At 46.7% G+C, this 27,275-nt stretch overlaps 1 protein-coding gene across 2 annotated transcripts in view; it reads right to left on the bottom strand.

Annotated features, from left to right (window-relative positions):
- The window catches only part of PDE4B (phosphodiesterase 4B), a 294,866-nt gene that overhangs the window by 259,038 nt on the left and 8,553 nt on the right, over positions 1-27,275 (bottom strand). Inside the window, exon 1 of one of the 2 annotated variants that reach the window (XM_029083417.2) lies at positions 26,161-26,184. The exons of the other annotated variant lie outside the window; for it this stretch is intronic. The gene's annotated coding sequence lies outside the window, so the exon portion shown is untranslated. Of the gene's footprint in view, positions 1-26,160; positions 26,185-27,275 lie in introns of those variants that run through there. 2 annotated transcript variants of the gene reach the window in all.

Below are 27,275 nucleotides of genomic sequence, written 5' to 3' on the forward strand. Positions count from 1 at the left end.
TTCAGCACTGTCCTCATTTGTATATATTTTTATTCCCCTATTTATTTTGTTAATGAGGTGTCCATCCCCTTGATTCTATTTATCATGATGATGTTGTCTTGTTTTTGTCTGTCTGTCTCCCCCGATTGGACCGTGAGCCCATCATTGGGCAGGGATTGTCTCTATCTGTTGCTGAATTGTATATTCCAAGTGCTTAGTACAGTGCTCTGAACATAGTAAGCGCTCAATAAATACTATTGAATGAATGAATGAAAGATCCTTACCCGTCCTTAAAACGGGGCTGAAAAGATTGGTATTCTCTCCCAAGTGCTTAGTACAGTGCTCTGCACATAGTAAGCACTCAAAAATGGATTGAATGATTATCATTAAGAAATGCGTAGATTCAGGATTTTTTTCTAAAATGGCACGTTAATTCTAAACTGCTGGATGTAATAACTAAACACTTAACCGGGTTTATGGGATTTTCTTTCACCAAAGAGTCAGATAATGCCTACAGGTAAGGTAAAGATTAAAGCATCTTGAGGAACAGAAACTTTACCTTAGACTTCTGTTGAATTGGGATAATATTTCACTGAAAAAAGCTTTGCTTCTATACTTGAAAATTGGATTTTTTTTTTAACATCCACCCACCAGAGGGTGTTAGTATTTAGCTACAAGCTAGTTGTGGAGGAAAAAAAATGTTAGATCGACTCTTCGTGATCGACTTCCAGTGGCCTAGTGGATGAAACTAGGGCCTGGAAGCCAGACGACCCTGCTCCACCACTTGCCTGCTGTGTGACTTTGGACAAGGCTTTTTTAACTTCTCTGTGCTTCAGTTTCCTCAACTGCAAACTGGGGATTTAATACCTGTTTTCCCTCCTAAACTGTGAGCTCCATGTGGGACAAAAATTGTGTCAGGTTTGATTGACTTGTATCTATCTCAGCACTTAGAACAGTGCTTGCCATATAACAAAGACCACAAAAAACAGTTCTCCACTGACTCTTTCCTCCTACCATACTGACTTTTCATCTGCTCCTCTCCAGCTTGGTCTCCTTGTTCTTCTTGAGCTAAACTCCCTCCCCACTTCCTCTGTCTCTATCCCCCCTTCCTGGAATTTCCTCCCATTTCCCACAGGTCCAATAGGCCATTGCTCTCCCTAAGTTTAAAGCCCTCCTAAAATCCCAGCCTCTCCAACAAGCCTTACTCAATCAATTCCCATCAACCAGAATCCTATCAATTCACTGCCACCTTGAACACTTAGGCATTTCTTTAGTCCCAGTTGTGTATTTGTGTGCCTGTGTTTTTATTTTATGCACAGACGATTGAACTTTCAGCCAGTTAATTCTATTCCACTGAGAGTACTGTCCGTCTCCCCCTGCAACAGAGAGAGTGCAAGCTTCTTGAGGGGAGGAAACACGCCTGTGCTTCTGACTTTCCCAGGAGTTTATTAAAGTATCTTACACCCAGTGGGTGCTCAATAAGCAACATTACTTTGACCAGTAGTAGAACTAAGAGAAGCAGCATGGTGTAGTGGATGGAGCACGGGCCTGGGAGTCAGGTCATGGGTTCTAATCTATCACTTGTCTACTGTGTGACCTTGGGCAAGTCACTTCACTGGGCCTCAGTGACCTCATCTGTAAAATGGGGATTGAGACTTTGAGCCCGGTGTGGAACAGGGACTGTGTTCAACCTGACTTACTTGTATCCACCCCAGTGCTTGAACGAGTGCCTGGCACACAGTAAGCACTTAATAAATACCACAATTATTATTACTAGGATTACTTCATTTTCTCCCTGTGGTTTGTCATAAATGACCCCGTCACAAAGAAAACCCCAGAACTGAGACCTATCCACTAAGCCACACTGCTACTCAAAGTAGGGGAGGATCCAGTGAAGGTGGTGAAAAAATTTCACCAGAACAAGCGATAGCAAGGTGGGATGGTCTGAGCCGCTGTTTTAGAAGCTCAAAGACGTTCTCACGGCGGGACTCTGTACAGTGCTCTGCACACAGAAATCGCTCAATAAATACGATTGAATGAATGAATGAATGAATGAATGAATGAAAACCACACCCAGTTCAGTATTGTGCTCACACTTGGCCCTCAGTAAATCCCCACTGACCAGTGAAACAAGTAGCTGGCTTTTATTTTGAGAAATGACTCACGCATGATCAAATGTGCCAGTGTGTATTCAGCTGGGAGTGTTTGCTAAGCCAAAAGATCTTTTCTTTTGAAGGAACTACCTTGATCAGCCGACAACCATCTCTCGAGCCCAAAGTCGCCAAGGCTCAACATTGGTAGGATCTGAAGAAGAGACCGCCTCATGCCCTCTAGACTATAAGCTCGTCGAGGGTAGAGAAGCCTAATGGATAGTGCGCGTGTCTGAGAGCCAAAAGGACCTGGGTTCTAATCCCAGCTCTGCCATTTGACTGTCACTTCACTTCTTTGGGCCTCTGTAAAATGGGGATTAAGTGTGTGAGCCCTATGTGTTACAGAGACTGTGTCCAACCTGATTTGCTTATATCCTCCTCAGAGCTTAGTACAGTGCCAGGCACATAGTAAGCACTTAACAAATACCATAATTATAATTATTATTATTAACATGTCTACCAACTCTGTTATATTGTAATAATAATAATAATAATGTGCCAGGCACTGCACTTAGCACTGGGGTGGACACGAGCAAATCGGGTTGGACACAGTTCCTGTCGCACGTGGGGCTCACAGTCTCAATCCCCATTTTACAGATGAGGGAACGGAGGCTCAGAAAAGTGAGGTGACTTGCTCAAGGTCACAAAACAGACAAGTGGTGGAGCCGGGATTAGAACTCATGACCTTCTGACTCCCAGGCCCATGCTCTTATTCACTAGGCAACACTGTTTCTCACAGAAAAAGCTTCTCTGCTTCTGCAAACCAATATACAGTCAATCAATTACTTTGCTTGCTCTATTTGAAGGCAGGGAATGGGCCTATTTCTTCTAATGTGCTTTCTCAATTGCTCAGTACTCATGGAGCCTTGCACCCACAAATATGCTCAATAAATACCATTACTATTCTTACTCCTCGACATCTACAGGGCCCGGGAAAAATTCCCAGCCTGGGGCAGAGAACAGTGATGATCCTCAGGAAGGACCATCCTTGAGATGGACTTCGGACGGTCGCTTATCAATAAATGCGCCACTCTGTTCACTTGTCGTAGCGCAGCCCAGATGGAGGCTGCTTCCTGAGGTACACAAGATGTCGCTTTACACTATCACCTAGAAACCGGTAAATGCTAGTGGCTCCGCTTTTGGGTACTGAACACTAATGAGACCAGCGGGATGTTCCCGTTTCCTTTCTTCTTCTGTCAAAGGAAGAGACCACCCAGGTCAGAAAAACACACTTCATTTGGGAGCGACCGGGAAAGAATCGAGAACAGACGGACGAACAGTGGCCAACCTGGAGGGAGGTATCGCTGGGGTTCCCCATCCTCCCAGGGATCCAACGGAAGCCACCCCAGGCCACACAGCTGATGCCAGTCTTCTTTAATTTTTTTGTCTGTTAGCTTGTTTTTAGTGATATTTGTTTAGCTCTTACTATGTTCTGTACTAAGCACTGTTCTAAGAGCTAGTGTAAATATAGGTTTACCAGGTTAGACACAGTACCGGCCCCATAAGGGTATTAAAGCCTAAGTCGAAGGAAGGGCTGTCTTCCCGTGGGAGTGGGGTAAGGCCAGCCAGGCCCCAGTCCACCCTGTGTCCACAGCCCAGAGCCACCTTTGGGGCCCAGCTCTGCCTCTCTGTTTTCCTCCCCTGCTGCCACTCCCAGGCCAAGCTTCTTGTCGGACCTCGTTCTCTCCTCTCCAGTCTCCTCGCTCCTGTGTGCCCCCACCTCTGAAGGCTCTGAGTGACCCCACATCTCGGGGTCCCCAGGAGCCTGGGAGGGGAACATTTCAGCTTTCCATGGATGAGGGTGGGTTAGGATCCCCCGGAGAAACAATCAGAGTTCAGGGTTTGAACACATGCAGCATTGTGAAAATCAATCAAACGTACTAAGCCTTTCTGTGTTCAGAGAGCACTGTACTAAGTGCTTGGGAGAGTACAACATAACAGATTTGGTAGACACACTGCCTACCCCCAAGGAGCTTACAGTCTGTAAGGGACGACAGGCATACATCTGAATAAATGAATTATGGGGCTGTACATAAGTGCTGTGGGACTGAGGAAGGGGCGAATAAAGGGCGCAAACCCAAATGCAAGGGTGATGCAGAAGGGAGTGGGAGAAGAGGAAATGAGAGCTTAGTTGGGGAAGGCCTCTTGGAGGAGATGTGCTTTTAATAAGGCTCTGAAGGTGGGGGAGAGAGACCGTCTGTCGGATGTGAGGGAGGAAGGTGTTACAGACCAGAGGCAGGATGTGAGCAAGAGGTCGATGGTGAGATATACAGGATCAAGGTACAGTGAGTTGTTTGGCCTTAGAGGAGCAAAGTGTGTGGGCTGGATTGTAAGAGGGGGTGAGGGGATTGAGTGCTTTGATCCATCAATCAAGTCAGACACAATCCCAGTCCTACAAGGGGCTCACAGTCTAAAGAGGAGGGAGAACAGGCAATGAATCTCCATTTTACAGAGGAGGAAACTGAGACCCAGAGAGGTTAAGGAACTTGCCCAAGGTTATACATCGGCCACATGGCAGAACCGGGATTGGAACCCAAGTCCTCTGATTCCCAGGCCACGTACTCTCTCCACTAGGACTTGCTGATACTCTATACTAGAGATAATGGAATTTACTTTGAATAGGGAAACCAAGAGTTAAGGAATTCTCCAGAAGGAGAAGTCTACAACTTGCTTTCACTTCAGAGATACACTTTCACCTTTCTGGATCAGGTGCTGCAACACCAGACCCTTTCTCTTTTTCATCTTTTGGTCAATAGCTTTGTTGTGATCACAGTCGTTCTTGTTAAACATTTTCATTTCAGACAGCATCGAGTGGTTGAGGTCGTTAGGCTAACAGATTTGCGTCAGAGAAACAACATGGATTTCTCATTCTCATCACCTGGCCCAAACTTTCAGCGGTTGGTGAAAAATGAGCTGCTCAAAATCCTGCAAGATTTGGGTGTTCTAGCAAACGTCTACCATCCAGAGTGGTGTAGGAATGGCATCGTTTCAAATCCTCTCATCAGGAAGCCTAAGTAAAATACCTCTTTTTTTTAGTGGTGATTAATAATTTTGCCAAAGCACTTTCACGTCAGCGGTCTCATTTTCATCTTCCCCACACCCCCGCATGGGAGGGAGAGGCAGGCGTTATTATTGCCATTTTTGGATGAGGGAACTGAGACCCATAATAAGTGCCTAGCAAATACCATACCATGGTGATATGGACAGAGCATTGTTCTAAGCACTGGAATAGATACAAGATAGTTGGGTTGGGCAAAGTCTCTGTCCCATAAGGGGCTCATGGCTCAGTGCAAAGAGCCTGGGCTTGGGAGTCAGAGGCCGTGGGTTCGAATCCCGGCTCTGCCACCTGTCAGCTGTGTGACTGTGGGCAAGTCACTTAACTTCTCTCTGTCTCAGTTACCTCATCTGTAAAATGAGGATTAACTGTGAGCCTCACATGGGACAACCTGATTACCCTGTATCTACCCCAGTGCTTAAAACAGTGCTCTGCACATAGTAAGCACTTAGCAAATACCAACATTATTATTATTATTAATAATCCCCATTTTACAGATGAGGGAAATTAGGCACAGAGAAGTGAAGTGACTTGCCCAAAGTCACACAGCAGACAAGCAGCAGAGCATGACCTTCTGATTCCCAGGCCCGGGTTCAATTCACTAGGCCACACTGCTATCGACAGTGCCTCGAACCCCTTGACTGTGCCAATGGGGACAGACAGCGGGCAGACAACGGTAGGCAACAAGTGGCTGGCCTTGTCCCAGACACCAAGCTCCCAGTGTACTGTGGGGTCTCAGACCCCAAGGAGCTGCCTCTGGGCTATCCTCTGGCCCCAGAGGAATGTATCTGTTTGTTCTTTTGTCCTCTCCCAAGCGCTTAGTATAGTGCTCCGCACACAGTAAGCTCTCAATAAATGTGACTGACTGACTTGACAATAAGAGGAGGCCCAACACAATCTATTCTGGAGGGCTGAGCCCTAGCTGTCCAAGTGGAAGAGCTACAGTGACTTAGCTGTGGGAATTCATTCAGTCATATTTACTGAGCAATTACTGTGTGCAGGGGACTGTACTAAGCGCTTGAAAAGTAAATCCATGTGGGAACGCAGGCAACAAGATGGGTCCTCCCGGAGCCAGGACCACCACTCGGTCTGACCGCGCTGAGGGCAGGTGCCAGAGAGAAATGTGTCGAGAGCCTGTGACCAGTGCCTCAGCCTCCAAATGCATCTCCTGGACAACCGGAAGCCCCAGCCTGAGGTTCAACCACTCCGTCCTCCACTGGAGGCCCCATCGCCGACACCTCCTGAGGCCCACTTTTAAATTCCTGGAGGCGGGCAGAAAAGGCCAAAAAGAAAAGCAGTGTGGCTTATATCTCTGACTTCTCACACCCCTGGAAGCTTCAAGGAACAGTCAAAGGTTGTCTACCACACCAGACAGCTCAATTTCACTCCCCTCGGCTTGAGGGCAGAGGAACAGAGACTAAAAGCAGATGCCTGATTTTTGAATGAACCGAGAAGCGGTTGCTGAGTAGAGGGATTGGGAATGGAGGCGATGCACTGATCACGAAGCCCATAATGCTAATGCTATTGCTCATCCTCTGAGGTCACATTCTGTTGATGACTACCAAACCCAATAACCTCTGAGACAACATTTGAAAATGTTCGTCACTGCAGAATGAAGATAACACTCTCATCAAACCATTTGTTTAGCCAATGGCCAGGATAATAATGAGAAGCAGCATAGCCTAGTGGAAATAGCATGGGCCCGGGAGTAATAACAATAATAGTGGCATTTGCTAAGTGCTTGCTATGTGCCAGGCACTGTACTAAGCACTGGGGAAGATAGAAGGTATTCAGATTGAACACAGTTCATGACCCACATAAGATTCCCAATCTTAATCCCCATTTTATAGATGAGGTAACTGAGGCCCAAAGAAGTGAAGTGAGTTGCCCAAGGTCACACAGAGGACAAGTGGCAGATTGAGGATTAGAACCCAGGTCCTTCTGACTCGCAGGCCTGTGCTCTAGCCACTAGGCCACACTGCTTCCTTCTGCCTCCCTCCCTCTCAAACAGAAGGACCCTGAGGGCAGTGGCTGGGTCTTGCCCCCTTTTTGTATGGGATCCACATTCTTGGGCCAGGACTCTGTGCACAGTGGGGACTCATCAGTACTGCTCGCTCGATATCCTTCAGCTGCCCCAGTATCCTGCCCACCACGACCCCACCCTTGGAGTTCACATTGCCGCTTTCCGGGATGCCAAAGCCAGATGTTTCACTAATTCCTCCTTTCCTCCGTGCCCCCAACCAATCGAGGCAGAGAACAGAGTCAGTTTGCCCTGGGATATTGCCATAGTCCTTCCCTCGCTTCTCAAAAGCATCATCGGCTCCTGCTGACCTTTGCTGACGTCAATGGGGGTGACCTTTAACTGCCTCCCATCAGGCTAGATGCCGGCCTAACTAAGAAATATCTCAATCGATGGCATCTTGGGGCTCAAGGGCCGAATCTGTCCCTGCCCGGGTTCACTTTCTGTCACTGATCGTTACCTTTTCTCTGATGAAACACAAATTTCATTACTCACAGATGTGACCATTGCTCTTGAAAATGTTTTCAAATGGAATCCAAAACAACATGGCAAGAACATTCGGAAAAAAAACAACTTCGCCTCTCTCTCCAAATGTGAGTGATTTTTCCTCTAAATGGGGTAAGAGTTGGCATTTGTAAAAACCAGTCAAACCCCAGTCATTTGAAAAGCATAATTAACCAGTGACAGGCCCGGAGGACGTTGATGAACAATGAACTCTCCCCTGCTCCCGTAGGCAGGCCTGGGAAATTAGGCACGAAAAATGGAACTAGCAGCCATTAAAAGAGCAATTTTGGCTTTTTTTTCCTCTCCCGGGCCTCCTGCCCCCGGCACGGTGCACAAGTCAGGAAAGAGAAGGAGCGTGGCCTAGTGGCTAGAGTCCAGGCTTGGGAGTCGGACGAATCTGGGTTCTCATCCCGGCTCTGCCACTTGTCTGCTGTAGGACCTCGGGCAAGTCACTTCGCTTCTCTGGGCTGCAGTTCCCTAATCTGTAAAATGGCGATTAAGACTGTGAGCCCTAAGTGGGACAGGGAGTGTGTCCGGCCTGATTATCTTGATCTACCCCAGTGTTTAGTACAGAGCCTGGCACATAGTAAGTGCGTAAAAAATACCACAATTATTATTATTAATATAAATAAAGAGGAACATTGGCAAGAGGCCCACCCACTCGGACCTCCAGAGGCGGGGCATGTTCCGAGTCAGCAGGGAGAATGGTGCCGGTGCTATGCAAGCCTCCGAGGTCTGAGTTTGAGTCCACCATCTGATGGTCCCAGGGCACCGAGGGGCAGTGTTGGCATTGGCTAGACCATCAGAGGTGGCTTAGATGGCCACAGCAGCTCTCGCAGGGACATTGTCCCTCTGCCACCCAAAGGTATGAAACGGGCCTCCAGCAGATTACCTCACAGCCGGAGATGACAGGGACGTCCTAAGGAACTTCACCTATTCTCTGATAGTCTTAACAACCTGGTGCTGTCCCATATTTAATCATAATTATAATGATAATAATGATGATGGTATTTGTTAAGTGTTTGCTATGTGTCAAGCACTGTTTTAAGCGCTGGGGATCAATCAATCAGTCATATTTATTAAGGCCTTCTGGGTGCAGAACACTTGGGCTCACAGTCTGAATTGCCATTTTACAGACGAAGTCAATGAGACCCAGAGAAGTGAAGTGATTCACCCAAGGTCCTCCAGCAGACAAGCGGTGGAGTCAGGATTAGGACCCGGGTCCTTCTGACTCCCAGGCCCATGGTCTATCCACTAGGCTATTCTGCTTCTTCTTCACACATATGGAATTTGCTAAGACAGGGGATGGCTCAGGCTGCACCAAGCAGGCGGCTTAAGAGGGGCTTGGAGAAATTCTTAAATGAGGGGTTCAAAATGGGTGACAACACATCACACCCTAAATACACCCCCTTTATTACTTAAGCACTAACTCATACAACTCTTTGGCAAGGGCAGTCTTGTGCACTTCACTTCTCTATGCCTCAGTTCTCTCATCTGCAATAGAGATTCAATACCTGTTTCTTCCTCCTACTTAGACTGTGAGGCCCATGTGGGACCTGATCATCCTGTATCAGGCATCTCAGTGCTTAGTGCAGTGCTTGGCATGTAGTAAATGCTTAACACCATTGTTATTATTCTTACTATTATAATTTATTAATATTAACTCTCCCCTTTCCCTTCCTCTTCCTATCAGGAAGACCCATCTCCCCAGCTATACTGGCATTCCTTTAGGGCAGGGACCATGTTTTCTCATCTCTACTGTTCTCCCCCAAGCACTTAGTACAGTACTCTGAACACTCTTTCATTCAATCTCATTTATTGAGCACTTTTTGTGTGCAGAGCACTGTACTATGCACTTGGAAGAGGATAATATAACAGTAAACAGATATATTCCCTGCCCATAACAAGCTTACATAATAAGCAATCAATAAACATAACTGACCGATGGTTAGCCAGGAAGATGAATATCCACAAAAACACCTAGATCCTCCCAGCATCCCGTTTGGTGTTTGGAGACAGAAGCCTGTAATGGAAGGGTCACTGGTCTGACCCAAAGATGGCATTATCCTTGCGCAATTTTATCTTCCCATTCTCACACTCCCTCTCTGCTGCAATTTCCAGTGAAAATTTTCTAATGGTCATTTCATCGCTAAGTGGTACAGTCAAAACAACACCCACATATCTTTTTTCCTTCAGCATAAAGCTAGGTATTTTGACTTCTTGGGTTTTTTTTTTTCCAAAAAGAAAGGGTGTAAGAGGAAATGACACTTTCTGAAGATGTGGAAGGGAACAGCATACAATTTTCACATTCTGTAGCTCGGGCTGGAAATCTGATAGACAGAAAGAAGAACAGCGGACGCCAAAGATAAAGCATCAGAATGTGAGCTGTCGGTAAGCCTTTCTTCTTCCCATAGCAAATTCCCCACAGCAACAACAGTAATAACCATGCCTTCCTCTATCTACTTGCTCGATATTTGTCCACTCACCCCCTCCCATAGCTCTTATGTACATATATCATTCATGTACATATATGTAGAAATTTTTTCTCCCCCACACCTCCTCCTGTCTGTAAAATATTTTACTGTCTGTCTCCCCTGCTAGATTGGAAGCTTGAGGGTCAGAATTTCTCCTAAGACATTTGTTTATTCAATCATATTTATTGAGCACTTACTATGTGCAGAGCACTATAATAAGCACTTGAGAGAATACAATTTAACAATAAACAGACTCATTCTCTGCCCATTACGAACTTCCTGAATAGAGTGGAAAACAGACGGACAACATAATAAATTACAGACCTGAACATAAGTTTTTGGGGCTGGGAGAGGGGATGAATAAAGGGAGCAAGGCAGGGTGATGCAGAAGGGAATGGCAGAAGAGGAAAGGAGGGTTTTGACAGGGAAGGCCTCTTGGAGGAGACGTGCCTTCAATAAGGCTTTGAAGTGGGGGAGAGTAATTAACTATCTGTCATACTAATTTGTACTAACTCTCTTGTACTTTCTCAGATGTTTAGTATAGTACTCTGCAATCAGGATTACTGATTGATATTTATTTTACCTGCTTGTCATTCAAACTGCCACAAATGGAGGGTGTGATCATTTTTTATGTTATTTGGTGTGCGCTTACTATGTGCCAGGCCCTATACTCACCACGGGAGTAGATACAAGCTAGTCAGGTTGGACACAGACCATGTTCCACATGGAGCTCACTGTCTGAATCCCCATTATTCAAGGAGGTCACTGAGTCACAGAAAAGTGAAGTGACTTGCCCAAGGTCACCCAGCAGACAAGTGGCAGAGCTAGGACTAGAACCCATGACCCAGAGCTTAGTACAACGCCTGGCACTTAGTAAGTGCTTAACAAATGTCATTAAAAAAAAGAAAAGAGGCCTCTCCCACTGATAATAATAATGAAGCTATGTGTTAAGCACTTACCACGTGCCAGGCACTGTACTAAGCACTGGATGCCTCAGCCTCAGCAAACATTTTCCTGAGCGTGTGGCCGGGACCAGAATCCAGGTCTCCCAGTTCCCAGAAACGGGATCTTCTCACTCTGCCACCAACAATATCCTCACCTCTTCCAACGACTCACACGTGTGCACAAAACATCATGAGGCATTGTAATCAGACGGGCGTTGTCAGAAGGATATTCCTTAATTCTGCCATTGCTTTCCAGCCATTCTGCAAAGTGAAAGCACACGGCCTGGCCGAGCCGAAGGAACAACTACGATTATAGAGAATATGCTGGAAAGGAACACAAAATGTGGAAAAAGTGGGCAAAAGAAATAGATACGGCTTTATTTCCCCTTGTGGTCCAACAGAGCAAAATGACCAGAACAACAACGGCGACGAATATATGGATCTTCCACCTAAGATGAAGGTCAAGACATATTGCTGATTTTCAGATTAAGTGAACCTCTGTCATGTGAGCCTCTGGCCAATTTCCTTTCACGATCAACCTGGCTTTAAATCTGATTTCCATTTATGTTTGTGACTGGACAGAGAGTTCTAGAGATTGGGAGCGAGCTGGCAGAGAGCACAGAGGTGACATTTAAGACAAACGAAGCAAAAAGCAGTTCTATAAAAGTTGGGTCCCTCCTCTTCCTCCTCCCCAGGGGTCACTAATGCTCCCCTCGCCATTGCCATTCCATAGAGCTGCCTGCTGCTCCATGCACCCCCAGCCCCTCTGCTCATAACTGTCACTGCCTCTAGGGTAACTGGGGGCAGAGGGGGGCAGCATGCCTAGTGGCTAGAACCAGGGCCCGAGAGTCAGAAGGACCCGGGTTCTAATCCTGGCTCCACCACTTGTCTGCTGTGTGACCTTGGGCAAATCACTTCACGTCTCTGGGCCTCAGTGACCTCATCTGTAAAAAGGGGATAAAGACTGTGAGGTCCTTGTGGGACAGGGACTGTGTCTCACCTGATTAGCTTGTATCTTTTCCCGTGCTTAGAACAGTGCTTGATACATAATAGTAATTAACAAATATCAACATCATCATTATTATTTTTATAGTAGGGGAGGGGAGGAGTGGAAGGAGAGGGAGAGGCTCCCAGCGGAGGCCCCCCCCAGAAGTCTCTGCCTGCCCGGTCTGTACCCCCGGTTGGTCGGTCTGCCAGAACACTGAGGGGCTCAGCTGACTTGGGTCTGATAAACCCTGGTAACGCTAGTTTCTGCCATGAGAAGGTAGTGGGTGGAGAAGCAGCATGGCCTAGTAGAAAGCGCCTGAGCCTGGGAGTCAGAAGGACAAGTGTTCTCAACCCGGGCTCTGCCCCTTGTCTGCTGTGTGACCTTGGGCAGGTCACTTCACTTCTCGGTCATGGGTTCGAATCCCAGCTCTGTCACTTGTCAGCTGTGTGACTGTGGGCAAGTCACCTAACTTCTCTGTGCCTCAGTTACCTCATCTGTAAAATGGGGATTAAGATTGTGAGTCTCACGTGGCACAACCTGATTACCCTGTAAATCTACCCCAGAGTTGAGAACAGTGCTCTGCACACAGTAAGGGCTTAACAAATACCAACATTATTATTATTATTCTCTGGGCCTCAGTTCCCTCATCTGTAAAATGGGGATTAAGACCGTGAACCCCTCATGGGTCAGGGCATGTGTCCAACTAGATTACCTTTTATCTACCCCAGCACTTGGAACAGTACCTGGCACATACTAAGGGCTTAACAAATACCATTTTAGAAAAAAAAAAAGCACAGATGAAACCTTTGGAATCAACCAGTATCACTGGTACTTTCATCTCAAGACCAACTTGTTCCAAGACTATAACGGTAGGGAATGTGTTTACCAACTCTTGTCTTCTCTCCCAAACACTTAGTACAGTGCTCTGTACACAGTAAATGCTCAATAAATATCGCTGATGACGATCTTACACTGCAGCTCTCTTCACTACCTCCTCCCATGGCACATAGTAAGGGTTTAACAAATACCATTTTAGAAAAACAAATAGCACAGATGAAACCTTTGGAATCAACCAGTATCACCGGTACTTTCATCTCAAGACCAACTTGTTCCAAGACTATAAGGGTAGGAAATGTGTTTACCAACTCTGTTGTATCGTCCTCTCTCCCAAGCACTTAGTACAGTGCTCTGTACACAGTAAATGCTCAACAAATATCGCTGATGACGATCTAACACTGCAGCTCTCTTCACTAGCTTCTCCCAAACTCACCTCATGTCCATCTCCCCCTCTAAGCACAAGCTTCTTGTGGGCAGGGAGCGTGTTGTAGCAGTAGTAGGGAAGGAGCATGTTCTAGTGGAATGAGCCCAGGCCTGAGAGTCAGAAGACATGGGTTCTAATCCTGACTCAACCATGTACCTCTTCTGTGACCTAGGGCGAGGCATTTCACTTCTCTGTGCTTTCCACTCTCTCTCTGTTCCTACTTAAAGTGTGAGCCTCATGGGGGACCTGATTATCTTGTGAATATGCTCCAGCACTTAGCACAGTGCTTGGCTCATAGTAAGCACTTAAATACCACAATTATTCAATAGTATTTATTGAGCGCTTACTTTGTGCAGAGCACTGTACTAAGTGCTTGGAATGTACATATCGGCAATTATAGTTGTTAATATTAGTAATAATACTTATGAAGCACTTGTTATGTGCAGTTCACCTTCTAAGAGGTGACAGAGAATACATCGGTGGAAATAGATATTGTCCCTGTCCTTTGGGGGCTGAGGGGGCTCCCAACTCTCTTATACTGTACTCTGCCAAGTACTTAGTACAATGCTCTGCACACAGTAAGCGCTTAATAAATAAGATTGATTTAATTGTACAGTGCAGAGAACTATACTAAGCACTTGGGAGAGTAGTGTTGGTATTTGTTAAGCGCTTACTATGTGCAGAGCACTGTTCTAAGCACTGGGGTAGACACAGAGGAATCAGGTTGTCCCACGTGGGGCTCACAGTCTTAATCCCCATTTTACAGATGAGGTAACTGAGTACAATATAACAGAGTTGGTAGACACATTCTCTGCCCACAACAAGCTTCAGTCTAGAGGAGGAGACAGACAGTAATAGAAATAAATTACAGATAATAATAATAGTAATGGTATTTGTTAAGCACCACTATATGCCGAGCACTGTTCTAAGTGCTGGGGTAGATAAAAGGTAATCAGGTTGTCCCACGTGGGGCTCACAGTCTTAATCCCCACTTTCCAGATGAGCTAACTGAGTCCTAACTGAGGCCCAGAGAAGTGAAGTGACTTCCCCAAGGACACATAGCAGACAAGTGGCAGAGCCTAGATTAAAACCCACAACCTCTGACTCCCAAGCCCATGCTCTTTCCACTAAGCCATGCTGCTTCTCTAATGGATATGAACATAAGTGCTCTGGGGCTAAGGGAAGGATGAATAAAGGGAGCAAATCAGGGCGATGCAGAAGGGAGAGGGAGAAGAGGAAAGGAGGGCCTAGTCAGGGAGGGCTTCTTGGAGGAGATGGGCCTTCAGTAAGGCTTTGAAGGTGGGGAGAGTGATGATCTGCAGATATGAAGAGGGAGGGCGTTCCAGGCCAGAGGCAGGACGTGGGTAAGAGGTGGGCAGAGAGATAGACGAGATCGAGGTACAGTGAGAAGGTTGGTACTAGAGGAGCAAAGTGTGGAGTGACTTAACTGGAACGCCCTGGCACCTGGTCCTTCATTTTCGAGGACACCACTACCTACTAAGACTAAAGTCCAATAAATCAATCGATCATATTTATTGGGTGCTTACTCTGTGCAGAGCACTGTACTAGGTGCTTGGGAAAGTAGAATACAGCAGAATTAGGAGACACATTCCCTGCGCAAAAGGAGCAAAGGGGGAGGCATCCATATTCCCAATCATTTGCACATCTTCCTGCCTCTTGCTGTGAGAATGCTCCATGGGCATTGAACAACCACCTCCTGGAAGCTGTCTCTGAGCCATTTAATGGTGCTCAAATTGGAAGAGTCTCCCCCAAAGGGATTAATGGCATTCTGCCGCCACTGGCAACGGGATCCCTCCCTCGTTGTATCCCCCAGCATGACGACCTTACCCTGGTGGAGCTAATATAAAAGCTGTGGAGTCATTCATTTATTCATTCATTCAATCACTGTACTAAGCACTTGGAAAGTACAATCCGGCAGGGCGGACACCATAGCCAGCCACGTCTCTGAAGAGGATCCCCAAGAACTGAAGATCGGTATCAGTTTGGCCTAGTGGAAAGGTCACAGGCCTGGAAGTCCAGGGACCTGGGTTCTAGTCCCAGCTCCGCCACTCATCTGCCGTGTGACAGTGAGTGAGTCCTTCTCACTCCCAGGCCTGTGTTCTATCCATTAGGCCATGCTGCCCTTACACTGGTTCTATCCCCTTTAAACCCTTTTTTATGGTATTTGTTAAGCGCTTCTCATGTGCTAGGTACTGTCATCCATGGCAGCAGTCTCCCAGCAACCTCCACTCTGGGGTAGATATGAAGCCCATTCCCACAGCACTTATATTCATATCTGTAATTTATTTTACTGTCTGACTCCCCCCTCTAGCCCATAAGCTCCTTGAGGGCGGGGAACGGGTCTCCCAACGTGTGGTTTATTCTCCCTACCGCTCCCACACAATAAATAGTTCTCAATAAATACCACCGATCGACTGATTGACTGATTAGTAGTGGCAGCCCACCCGAACACGTTGTGGGCAGGGAATGAGTGCTATGTTGCTGTGTTATACTTTTAATAATAATGGTGGTATTTGTTAAGTGCTTACTATGTGCAAAGCACAATTCTAAGCGCTGGGGGATACAAGGTGATGAGTTTGTCCCACATGGGGCTCACAGTTTTAATCCCCATTTTACAGATGAGAGAACTGAGGCTCAGAGAAGTGAAGTGACTTGCCCAAAGTCACATAGCTGGCAAGCGGCGGAGGCAGGATTAGAACCCGTGACCTCTGACTCCCAAGCCTGGCCTCTTTCCACTGAGCCACGCTGCTTCTCCGCTGCCCTCTTCCAAGCCCTCAGTAAATACCATAGACTTAACTCAGTCTCAAGGCTACTCAAGTCAATTGTTTTAAACTTTCAAGACAGGAATGTTTCTTCAAAGGTACAACCTGCTACCAGATCCATACCTAAAGGAGGTGAGGAGGAGGTTGCTATGGAAATCACTTCCTGTGAGCTAAAGTTATTGTAAAGATCTTTGTTCCCAAATGATGCATTGCTTAAAGTGACAAAAGCTGAAACCTTTTTCTCCCAGTGTTTGTATGATAAGACGGGGAGGACAAATAGATCAGTACATGTAGCTGTCCCTGTTTTCAGAGATGGAGCTCCTGACAGTGAGATTCTACCCAACACTCTTTCCCGTTCTGCTTCCAAGAACGGCTGGATCCCACAGGAGTCGGTGACTGTCTCTCACTTGATCTGTCTCTGTTTTGGAGCCCGCCACTGGGAAATCATGGGTTCATGATTATCATGGATTACCATGGGTTCACATCCCGGCTCCGCCGCTTGTCAGCTGTGTGACTTTGGGCAAGTCATTTAACTTCTCTGTGCCTCAGTTACCTCATCTGAAAAATGGGGATTAAGACTGAGCCCCACGTGGGACAACCTGATCACCTGTACCCTCCCTAGTGTTTAGTACAGTGCTTTGCACAAAGTAAGCTCTTAAATGACAACATTAAATCAACCCTGGTCCCAATATCTGCCCACCCAGCTGGTCTGAGAGCTTCAACGGTCTCCCAGCATCCTCCGCTTGAGGAGAACAGCTCATAATAATAATAATAATAATAATAATAATAATGTTGGTATTTGTTAAGTGCTTCCTTTGTGCAGAGCACTGTTCTAAGCGCTGGGGTAGATACTGGGTAATCAGGTTGTCCCACATGAGGCTCACAATTAATCCCCATTTTACAGATGAGGGAACTGAGGCACAGAGAAGTGAAGTGATTTGCCCACAGTCACACAGCTGACAAATGGCAGAGCTGGGATTCAAACCCATGACCTCTGACTCCCAAGCCCGAGGTCTTTCCACTGAGCCACGCTGGCTCAACTGATTGCTGCTTCCCCAGTTGGTCTGCCCAAGGCAGTGGCTCCCAGCATCTTCTACTGGAGGAGAGCAGCCCCTCTCCTGATTTCTGCCTGGTCAGCTGGTGATCCACGGCAGCAATCTCCAGCATCCTCCACTTTAGGACAGCAGCAGCTCCTCTCCTGATTGCTGCCTACTCAACTCAAACGATGACCTCATTGTTTTGAGACTGTGCTTTACTCTCTCTTCAAAACACTTTTCCATCCTCGAGGGTGGCCTGTTCCTCCTCCCCTCCACCAACAATCCAATTCCCCAAGGATAACTGTCTGGGTGTCCTACTGTTTCTATGCCTCCTCTCGATAACCTCCCCTGGGATGCTGGGGTTATTGCCTCAATGCTGGAGAGCTGGTAGCGTTCCAGGATTCCTTTGGTGGTCTGCCTCCCCAGTTAGACTCTAAGCTCAAGGGCAGGGATCATGTTTACCAACTTTATTGTATTGTATTCTCTCCGGCATGTGGCCTAATGGAAAGAGCACGTTCCTGGGAGTCAGAGGACTTGTATTCTAATCCTGATTCTGCCAATTGCCTGCTATGTGACCTAGGGCAAGTCACTTACCTTCTCTGGGCTTCAGGTTCCTCATCTGAAAATGGGGCTTTAATAAGCATTCTGCCTCCTACTTAGACTATGAGCCCGATGAGTCAGTCAGTCAATCGTGTTTACTGAGTGCTTACTGTGTGCAGAGCACTGTACTAAGCAGTTGGGAGAGTACAATATAACTGATACATTCCCTGCCCACAGTGTGAGCTTACAGTCTAGAGGGACAGGGAGGGACTGTCCAACCCAATTATCTTGCAATGATAATAATAATAATGGTAATTATGATTTTTTTAAGCCCTTACCGTGTTCCAGGCATTGTACTAGGTACTAGTCTGTGTCCAACCTGATTAACTTCTATCCCAGAACTTAGTACAGTACTTAGAACACAGTAAATGTATCAAAACTACCACTAATATAATTCATTCAATCATATTTCATTCAATCCTATTTACTGAGCCCTTATTGTGTGCAGAGCACTATACTAAGTGTTTGGGAGAGTACAATACAATAATAAACAAATTCATTCCCTGCCCACAGTGAGCTTACAGTCTAGAGGGGCAGGAGATAGCCATTATTATTATTATTACTACAGTGCTTTGCATCTAGTAAGCACTCGATAAATACCCCTTACTGTTCCTGAGCTGTTGTTTGACACTGAGCATCATATAACGACAATATTACCCCTGTCAGGGAGGACCATTTGGAGTAGGCCTGGTTTAAAATGTTTTCTTTGGCCATTTGCTCCTGCCCCTGCCCCCAACTCCACCGTGAGGTGTCTCGACTCCAGAAGAGATTCCTGTCTGTGCAAAGGTGGAGATGGGAAGCCGTACTTGAGTGACTCCCTTTTTGTTGACCAGTCTCAATCCCCAGAGAAGAAACAGACTGGCAGAGCACCCCGAGGTGGGACACTCCTTAGCCGTGACCTTATCTAACTCGGCCAAATTGCCCGTTCAACCATTTTCCTAGCCGAGCGGCCAAAGGAGAACACGGCTTAGTGGATAGAGTACAAGCCTGGGAGTCAGAAGGTCATGGATTCTAATCCCAGCTCTGCCACTTGTCTGCTGTGTGTGGCCTAGGGCAAATCACTTCACTTTTCTGAGCCTCAGTTCCCTCATCTGGAAAATGTGGATTAAGACTGGGAGCCCCATGTGGGACAGGGATTGTGTCCTACCTGATTACCTTGTATCTAACCCAGCACTTAACAAAGTGCCTGGCACATAGTAAGTGCTCAACAAATACCATAGTCTAGGAGAGGCTGAGCTTTGGGACCTTAATTGCTGCAAACTGAAAACCTAGCCCGCCCCAAGAGGCACGGATCAAAGACGACTCTAACCTGGAACAGCCACAGGGCATATCTTTTCTGGCCACACAAGGGTCCAGACAAGGGGTGGCATCTAGGGGGGCCCACAGCACCGGTCAGCGATGACCCCCTTTTACCTACCAAATCCACCTCCGTGAAAACACAGCCCACATATAATCGATTGCAGAGAGGATCCAGCTTCCGCAGAGTAAAACAACAATCAGAGGCTGTTTCTCTGAACCCATCACAGGATGAATCTTCTAAGAAAACATTTATCTTTGTTCTCCCAGAGGGTGGTCATCTTGACAGAGCCCTGTGTCCCGTTGCAGCTGGAAAGTAGAATTTCCAGGAATGAGACCACAGACCCAATAATCATAGGCTGACCGGCAAAGGTGGATTAAGACTACGAGTACGATGGGGGCTAACTTAATTTCCTGACAGAAAAAAGAGAATAATCTCTAATTGAGGAAAAATAAAACACAATGAAAATGACAAAATGCTCCCAAATTCAAACCTTTCCTTAAGCAAATTGGAATAAAACCCAGTGATGTGCTGCAGATCACTTCCCTGCCCAAGTAAGGTAAGTTTAGATTTTGCAAGGAGCAGCTCACGAGTTCTAACAGTCTAAGTATGAAAGGTGGGAATATGTGGTAACATTGACATGGCTAAAAAACCTGCTCTACTGTCTGCAACTGCCCCCCTAAATTGACCAAAATCTGGACAGTCTTGCAGGGGGGGTGAAGCCTTCTCTGCTTCGCCACCGCCCACCACGATCAGCCATTTGAGAATCCACCACTGCCATTTTCCCTGCCAGGAGGAAGTGAGACCTAGTGGAAAGATACCAGGATGGGGATTTGAGAGGTCTGTTTCAATCCCGGCTCTACCTCTGGGCAATGGAGGCAATTGCTACCTCCTCGGCTTCTCCATCTAGACTCCCATAATGCTCATTTCTGGCCTTTGACAAGTCCTGAACATTTCTGATCGGTGCTGAAAACCCTAGACTGGTGGATTTCTAGCCTATGAGCTCTTTGAAGGCCACCTACCCCCCACTCCTCATCCCCAAATGTAACAGCTAATAGTTATTAGTAGTATTTTATTAATAATAATAATAGTGATATGTGCTAAGGGCTTACTACGTGCCAGGCACTGTTCTAACAGCTAGGGTATATGCAAGGTAATTGGGTTGGACACAGTCGCTGTCCCACAGAGGGCTCACAATCTCAATCCCCATTTTACAGATGAGGTAACTGAGTTACAGAGAAGTGAAGTGATTTGTCCAAGGTCACACATTTGGTGTTCTAAATAAGCCTGATTTTTCCCTCCGCTCCTCCCCTGGGACACTCAGGCCCCAAAATGGGCCCGGATAGGGGTAGCTGACCCCACCCCAACCCATCATCTACAAACCTGTGGAATTTACTACAAGCACTAAAGATGGATGCCAAGGTGGGCTGGGGATTAAGCTAATGAGCCCCATTTCCTGGGCATCTGGTGCGTCCCCAGTTACAGCACCTCTGGCACTTAATATTAACAATGAAAAGCAAGTTAATCAGATCAGACACAGTTCCTGTCCCATATGGGGCTACCAATCTAAGTGGAAGGGAGAACAAGGGTTGAATCCCTATTTTACAGTTAAGGTAACTGAGGCCCAGAGTAGTGAAGTGATTCGCCCAAAGTCACACAGCAGACAACTGGCAGAGCCAGAATTAGATCCTCTAACTACCAGGCCTATGCTCTTTTCACCAGGCCACTCTGCTTCCCAGGCACTTGTGATGCAAGGGCCTGGGACTTGGGGAGGACTTCAGATTTGAAGGTAAATCAAGTCAAAGTAACAGCATTTATTGAGCATCCACCTAGAGCAGTGCACTGTACTAGGCCCTTGGCAAGTTACAAAATAATCAAGACAGGCTTCCTGCCAACAAAGCCCATTGTTGGGTAGGGATTATTTCCATCTGTTGCTGAATTGTGCTTTCCAAGCACTTAGTACACTGCTCTGCACACAGTAAACACTCAATAAATATGATTGAATGAATGAATGAACAAAGAGCTTAAGCTCTAATAGGGAAGACAGACCTACAGATAGAGTTCTCAGAATGAACAGTGTCCCCACCACCACCTTCCCTTTTTATTTTTGTGGAATTTGTTAAGTGCTGACTATTTATTAGGCACTGTTCTAATGGGGTAAACACTAACTAATCAGGTTGGATTCAATCCCAGTCCCACTTGCCGCTGGCAATCTTAATCTCCATTTTACAAGATGGTCTCCTGTCTCCCAGGTTCGGGTTCTATCATCGTGGTTGTTGACTGAGAGGCTAAAGAACAGAGAGGGTAAGACCCTGACCCAAATCACCCAGGTTCCTTGAAAAGCCATTACTGAGATGACATCACCTCCCCCCCGCCACAGGACCACTTCAGCCCCTGTTATTCCCACCTGGGCAAACTCAGCTCTGCCTGCAGATAAGGCTCCTACGAAGGACTTTCGAAAGGCAAAGATGTAACATCTACCTGGATGCACACTGGCCTAGTGGATAGAGCAAAGGTTCTAATCCTAGCTTCGCCACTTGTCTGCTGTGTGACCTTGAGCAAGTCACTTCACTGGGCCTCAGTTCCCTCATCTATAAAATGGGGATTAAGACCATGAGCCCTACGTAAAACAGGGTCTGTGTCCAACCTTGTAATCTACCCCATCGCTTAGAACAGTGCCTGGCACATAGTAAACGCTTAGCAAATGATATAAGAACAAACAAACAAAAAAAACCCCATAAATTGCTCCTATTTGGAGGGCGACCGGAGGAGGGGGGTGCCACAGTGGGAAGGTAATTCCCAAACTGCAGGAACTGTTGCTGTTCCAACCCCGAATGCGAACAGAACAGCAGACAAGCTGGAGCCCTGCCAGGAGTTTTGTTTTGTTTTTTCTTTTCACAGACTGCCTGCCTGAGGAGGGGGAACAAACGCCTTCCCCCACCCCCCTCCCATGTATCATTAAATATTTGGGACAGTGTGATTTGTGACTGCTTTCACTGTCCTTGCTGGGGAAACGGTATTGGGAAGAAACGCAGGGCAGCCCCAGAGAATGGCTGAAAGAGGAGTCTGACATGAATTTCCAAGTCTCTGAGCCAGGAATGATTTCATTAGGAAGCTGAATCACAACAAAATAATGGCACGTTGCAAATAGGTCTATTTTTCCCCTAGGAAACACCTGCAATTCTTCCTCCTCCAGGGAGAGGCCAGAAGAACCCAGGAGGCAGAAATGTTCCAGAGCGAATGGGTCTGCGGGTAGGGTTTGGCAGGACGCACACGCATTAGGAGGGGGCAGCTTGTCCTGCCCCGATTGCTTGTTGACAAAACTCCAGGGTGAAATCACATCTCCTCCAGAAGCCTTCCCAGATTCACTGCCCCTCCCCGCACCAGGCAATAATCATCCCCACAACTACCTCTTCAGACCTACACTGCTCCAACTATACACTTGAGCAAGCTCAACCACTTGTAATGTGTCAGCAAACACCGATTTTAATATCCTACTATTAAGCACAAGCTCCTATAGATATCCACTTCTTCCCCATCTCTAAATGGGTTCCAATGCACCGTTTCAAGCTCTTAGGACCCATGTTATGCTTTCATTCATTCAATCTTATTTATTGAATGCTTACTGTGTGCAGAGCACTGTTCAGAAACACTTGGGTGAGTACAATATAACAATAAACACACATTCCCTGCCCACAGTGTGCTCACATAGTACCTCATACAAGCACCGTGATCTAGTGGATAGAGCATGGGCCTAGGAGTCAGGAGGGCCTGGGTTCAAATCCCAGCTCTACCACTTGACTTCTGACTCCCAGGCCTGTGCTCTATGCACTAGGCCATGTCGCTTCTCTGTCACTGCTCTCTTCTTCCTTTCAATCCAGGCTATCCAATTGAAAAAATAAGCTTCCTCCTTTTTCAGCCTTCAAAGCCTGCTGGAAATGGTGGTGTGAGTGGGGAAGGGGCTGGCTGACGAGCTCTCTAGACTGGAAGCTTCTTGTGGGCAGGGATCGTGTCTGCCAACTCTGTCATGGCCTAGTGGATAGAACACGAGCCTGGGAGTCAGAAAGACCCGGGTTCTAATTCCGGCTCCACCACTTGTTTGCTGTGTGACCTTGGGCAAGACACTTCACTTCTCTGTGCCACAATTCCCTCATGCACAAATTGGGCATTAAGACTGTGAGCCCCATGCGGGACAGGGAATGTGTCCAACACGATTGTCTTGTATCTAACCCAGTTCTTTGTACAGTCCCTGACACATAGTAAGTGCTTAAAAAATACCACAATTATTCTTACAACTCTCCCAAACAGTACAGTGTTCTGCACACCGCAAGAGCTCAAAAAAACCACTGATTGATTGCCTGCCCTCCTCTCCAAGATCCGCTGGGGATTCAGGTCAAAGAACGTGACCTCTCTGAGGCTTAGCTTGCCCATCTGTTCAGGGATAACGTTCAGCCTGCTTGCCAACAATGCGGACGGATCGAAGTAGCTCAGATCCGACAACGGCTTTCACTCTGCAGGAGGGATGGGTCTTGTCAGGAAGCAAGCTGTAGTGCCTTGTCCTCCGCTAAACTAGAAGCTGGGGCTGCTGCCAGTTCCACACCTCCCTGCCGTGCTCAGAAACGAGGTCCCAGAACTTTCATTCATTCATTCAATCATATTTATTCAGCACTTACTGTGTGCAGAGCACTGTACTAAGCACTTGGGAGAGGACAATAGAAAAACAAACAGACACCGTCTCCCATGAGAATGTCTTCGAGCTTCTAGAACAGCGGTTCAAACAATCCCACCTTGCTATTGCTTGTTTTGGCGACTTTTTTCCCCACCTTCGCTGGATCCTCCCTTACTTTGAGAAGCAGCATGGCCTAGTGGATAGAGCTCGGTCCTGGGAGTCAGGAGGGCCTGGGTTCTAATCCTGATCTGCCACTTGTCTGCTGGGTGATCTTAGGCAAGTCACTTCACTCCTCTGTACCTCATTTCCCTTATCTGTAAAATGGGGATGAAGACTGTGAGCCACATGTGGGACTTGGACTGTGCCCAACCTGATTAGCTTGTATCTACCCCAGTGCTTAATACAATGTGTGGCACATAATCAGCGCTTAAATACCATAAAAAAAGTTTAGTTCATCAATCTGCACACAGCAGACTGTAAGATCCTTAAGTGCAGGGATCACATCTACCAACTCTCATTCCCTCTTGGTGCTCAAATTGAAACTCCTTTTTTTTATGGTATTTGTTAATCTCTATGTACTGGGCATCGTAATGAGCACTGAGGTAGATATAAGATCATCAGGTTGGACACCGTCCCTGTCCCACATGGGGTTTACAGTCTTAATCCCCATTTTACAGATGAGGTAACCGAGGCCCAGAGAAGTTAAGTGACTTGCCCAAGGTCACAAAGCAGTCGTGGCAGAGCTAGGATTAGAACGCAGGTCCTCCTACTCCCAGGCCTGCTCTCTATCCACTAGGCCTTGCTGCTTCTCCGTCCTTAATGCCCCACATCCATCAGACCACAGCTCTCCTCATAGTCAAACCCCTCTTCAAACCCCACTTCCTCCAAGAAGCCATCCCTGCTTAATCCCAGACTCCCTATCCCTAGCACTGATACATTTATTCACATCCCCCTCAGCACCTTTGCTTAGATATCTGGTTAATTATTTATGTCATTCCAGGTGTAAAGGTCTTCATGTCTGGTTTTCCTGTTTGAGCATGGAATCAGCGTGGAGCATGGAATAGCCTCACTTCTTTGTGTCATACTTTCCCAAGCGCTTACTAGAGTGCCCTGCTCTCAGCGGGCATTCAAACCTTGCCCGACTGTGAGTTCAGGAGGATTGTGGGGCGGGGAAGAGTGGGGACTTGGAGGAAGGGTGCAGGAGAAGTAGGTTTGAGAATGATAAGTAGGCTTCAAGGAGTTATTGGGACAGAAAGCAGTATGGTCTAGTGGAAAGAAGACGGGACTGGGAGGCAGAGGACTTAGGTTTTAATCCTGCCTCTTCCATTAGCCCGTTGGGTGAAGTTGGGCTAGTCACTTAGTGTCCCTGGGCCTCAGTTTCCTCATCTGTAAAATGGAAATTTAATCTCTGTTCTCCTTTCTACTTAGGCTGTCAGTCAGTCAGTCAATCAGTCAGACTGCATCCAACCTGATTATCTTCTATCTACCACAGCACTCACTACAAAGCTTGGATCATAGTCAACACTTAACTCTCACAATCATCATTACTACTAGAAAGGCCTGATTGGGGTTTTTCAGACCCAGATGGACACCTGGCAAGAGGGAAGCAGAGGGGCTCCAAGTTTCCCTCCCTCTCCCCACCAAAAAAGGCAATTTTGTGGGTGAAAATTATAAACCACAGGCATAAGAGTCCCAGTTTCCCTTATGGAATTAGCACCTATGTCTCTAAATCTAACCTGACAGACATTCACCACAAAACCCAGTTAAAGCCACCCTCCTTAAGATGTGGTACCTGGCTCTAAAAACACCTCAGGTCCTGCTCTGCTGAATTCCCCTTGAAGATCTGAGCTTTCTTCCCTCTGAGCATCTCCAGGGATAAGTCAAACACCCTCAGGCCAACACCACCAACCAGGGAGTCAACGGACTAATTAGCAGACAATTTTGCTCTCCTTCCTGCTGGGCAGGAACCGAGAGCCAGGGGTAGAGAGGAAGGGAGAGCGGTGTAGGCAGCTGGGGTGGGTGGAGCGGGTATGATGGGCACTCAGTAAATGCCAATGATGCTGATGGGAAATGCTAACCAGGTTTGCTTTCCTTCACCACAAACACACCCTCAAGCCTGAGGGGACAGGGAAGCCACCTGAATAGATACTCTAGACTGTAAGATCGTTATGGGCACAGAATGTGTCCATTAATTCTGATGGATTGTACTCTCCCAAGTGCTTACACTGTGCTCTGCACATAGTAAGCGCTCAATAAATACCTCTGATTGGTCGACATGATACAGAGGAGTCTCTCAAAGAGGATATAAACATAAGATGTTGGCAGGAACATTCGGGTTTATATGGCTGGAGTAATGGTAATCAGAAAGACCTGAGAAAGGGTGGTAAATTTATTCTTACCGTGTTCGCCTTCCCCAATACTACATTTTCTGGGAGCCAGTAATACCGTATTTCACAGAATCCTCTGGAACATTGGACCCTCCTGAAATCAATCACATTTGAGTACTTCCTGTGAACTGAGCACTGTATTAAGCACCTGAAAGAGTACAATATAACAGAATTGGTAGACATGATCCCTGCCCACAACGAGTTTACAGTCTGGAGGAAAGAGAATAAGATGAGATACAATGAGATGGAACCAGCCACACAGCAAGTGGGCAGAGATTTTAAATTCAGGAGACTCCCTCTCTCTTCCTCCCTCCTTCCCTTCCTCTCGCTCTACTGTCTCCAGGCAGTGAACCCAGAGTTCAGGTCCAAGAAAGTTTGCGCATTTATTTGATTTTGTGTGTTTATGAAAACATCTACTTACTAAAGCTTGTATAACTAGAGTTGGAAAAATATTTATATCTGGCCCGCCTTTCTAATAACTATAACACTAATAATAACAAATTGTGGCATTTGTTAGAGGCTTACTATGGTCTAAATATGTACTAAGTATTGGAGTAGATACAATTTAATCAGCTCAGACACAGTCCCTGTCCCAGTTGGAGCTCACAGTTTAAGGGGGAAGGGGAATTTTACAGATGAGGAAACTGAGAAGTGAAATGACTTGCCCAGTGTCACCTAACTGGCTAGTGAATGCTTACTGTGTGGAGAGCACTGTACTAAGCCCTTGGAAGAGTACACTATAAGAGAGTTGGTAGATACGTTCCCCGTCCACCAAAAACTTCCCATCTAGAGCTCAGTGGAAAGACCACGGGCTTTGGAGTCAGAGGTCATGAGTTCGAATCCCAGCTCTGCCACTTGTCAGCTGTGTGACTGTGGGCAAGTCACTTAACTTCTCTGTGCCTCAGTTACCTCATCTGTAAAATGAGGATTAAGACTGTGAGCCCCACGTGGGACATCCTGATTCCCCTGTGTCTACCCAGCGCTTAGAACAGTGCTCGGCACATAGTAAGCGCTTAACAAATCCCAACATTATTTTAGAACCCAGGTCCTCCGAGTCCCTGGCCATTTTATTTTGGCTAGGCCTCCCGGCTTCTCGCCTTTCTTCTCCCTTGGTATTATAACTGAAT

Source organism: Ornithorhynchus anatinus, chromosome 18, assembly GCF_004115215.2.
Source record: "Ornithorhynchus anatinus isolate Pmale09 chromosome 18, mOrnAna1.pri.v4, whole genome shotgun sequence".
Taxonomy (NCBI): Eukaryota; Metazoa; Chordata; class Mammalia; order Monotremata; family Ornithorhynchidae; genus Ornithorhynchus; species Ornithorhynchus anatinus.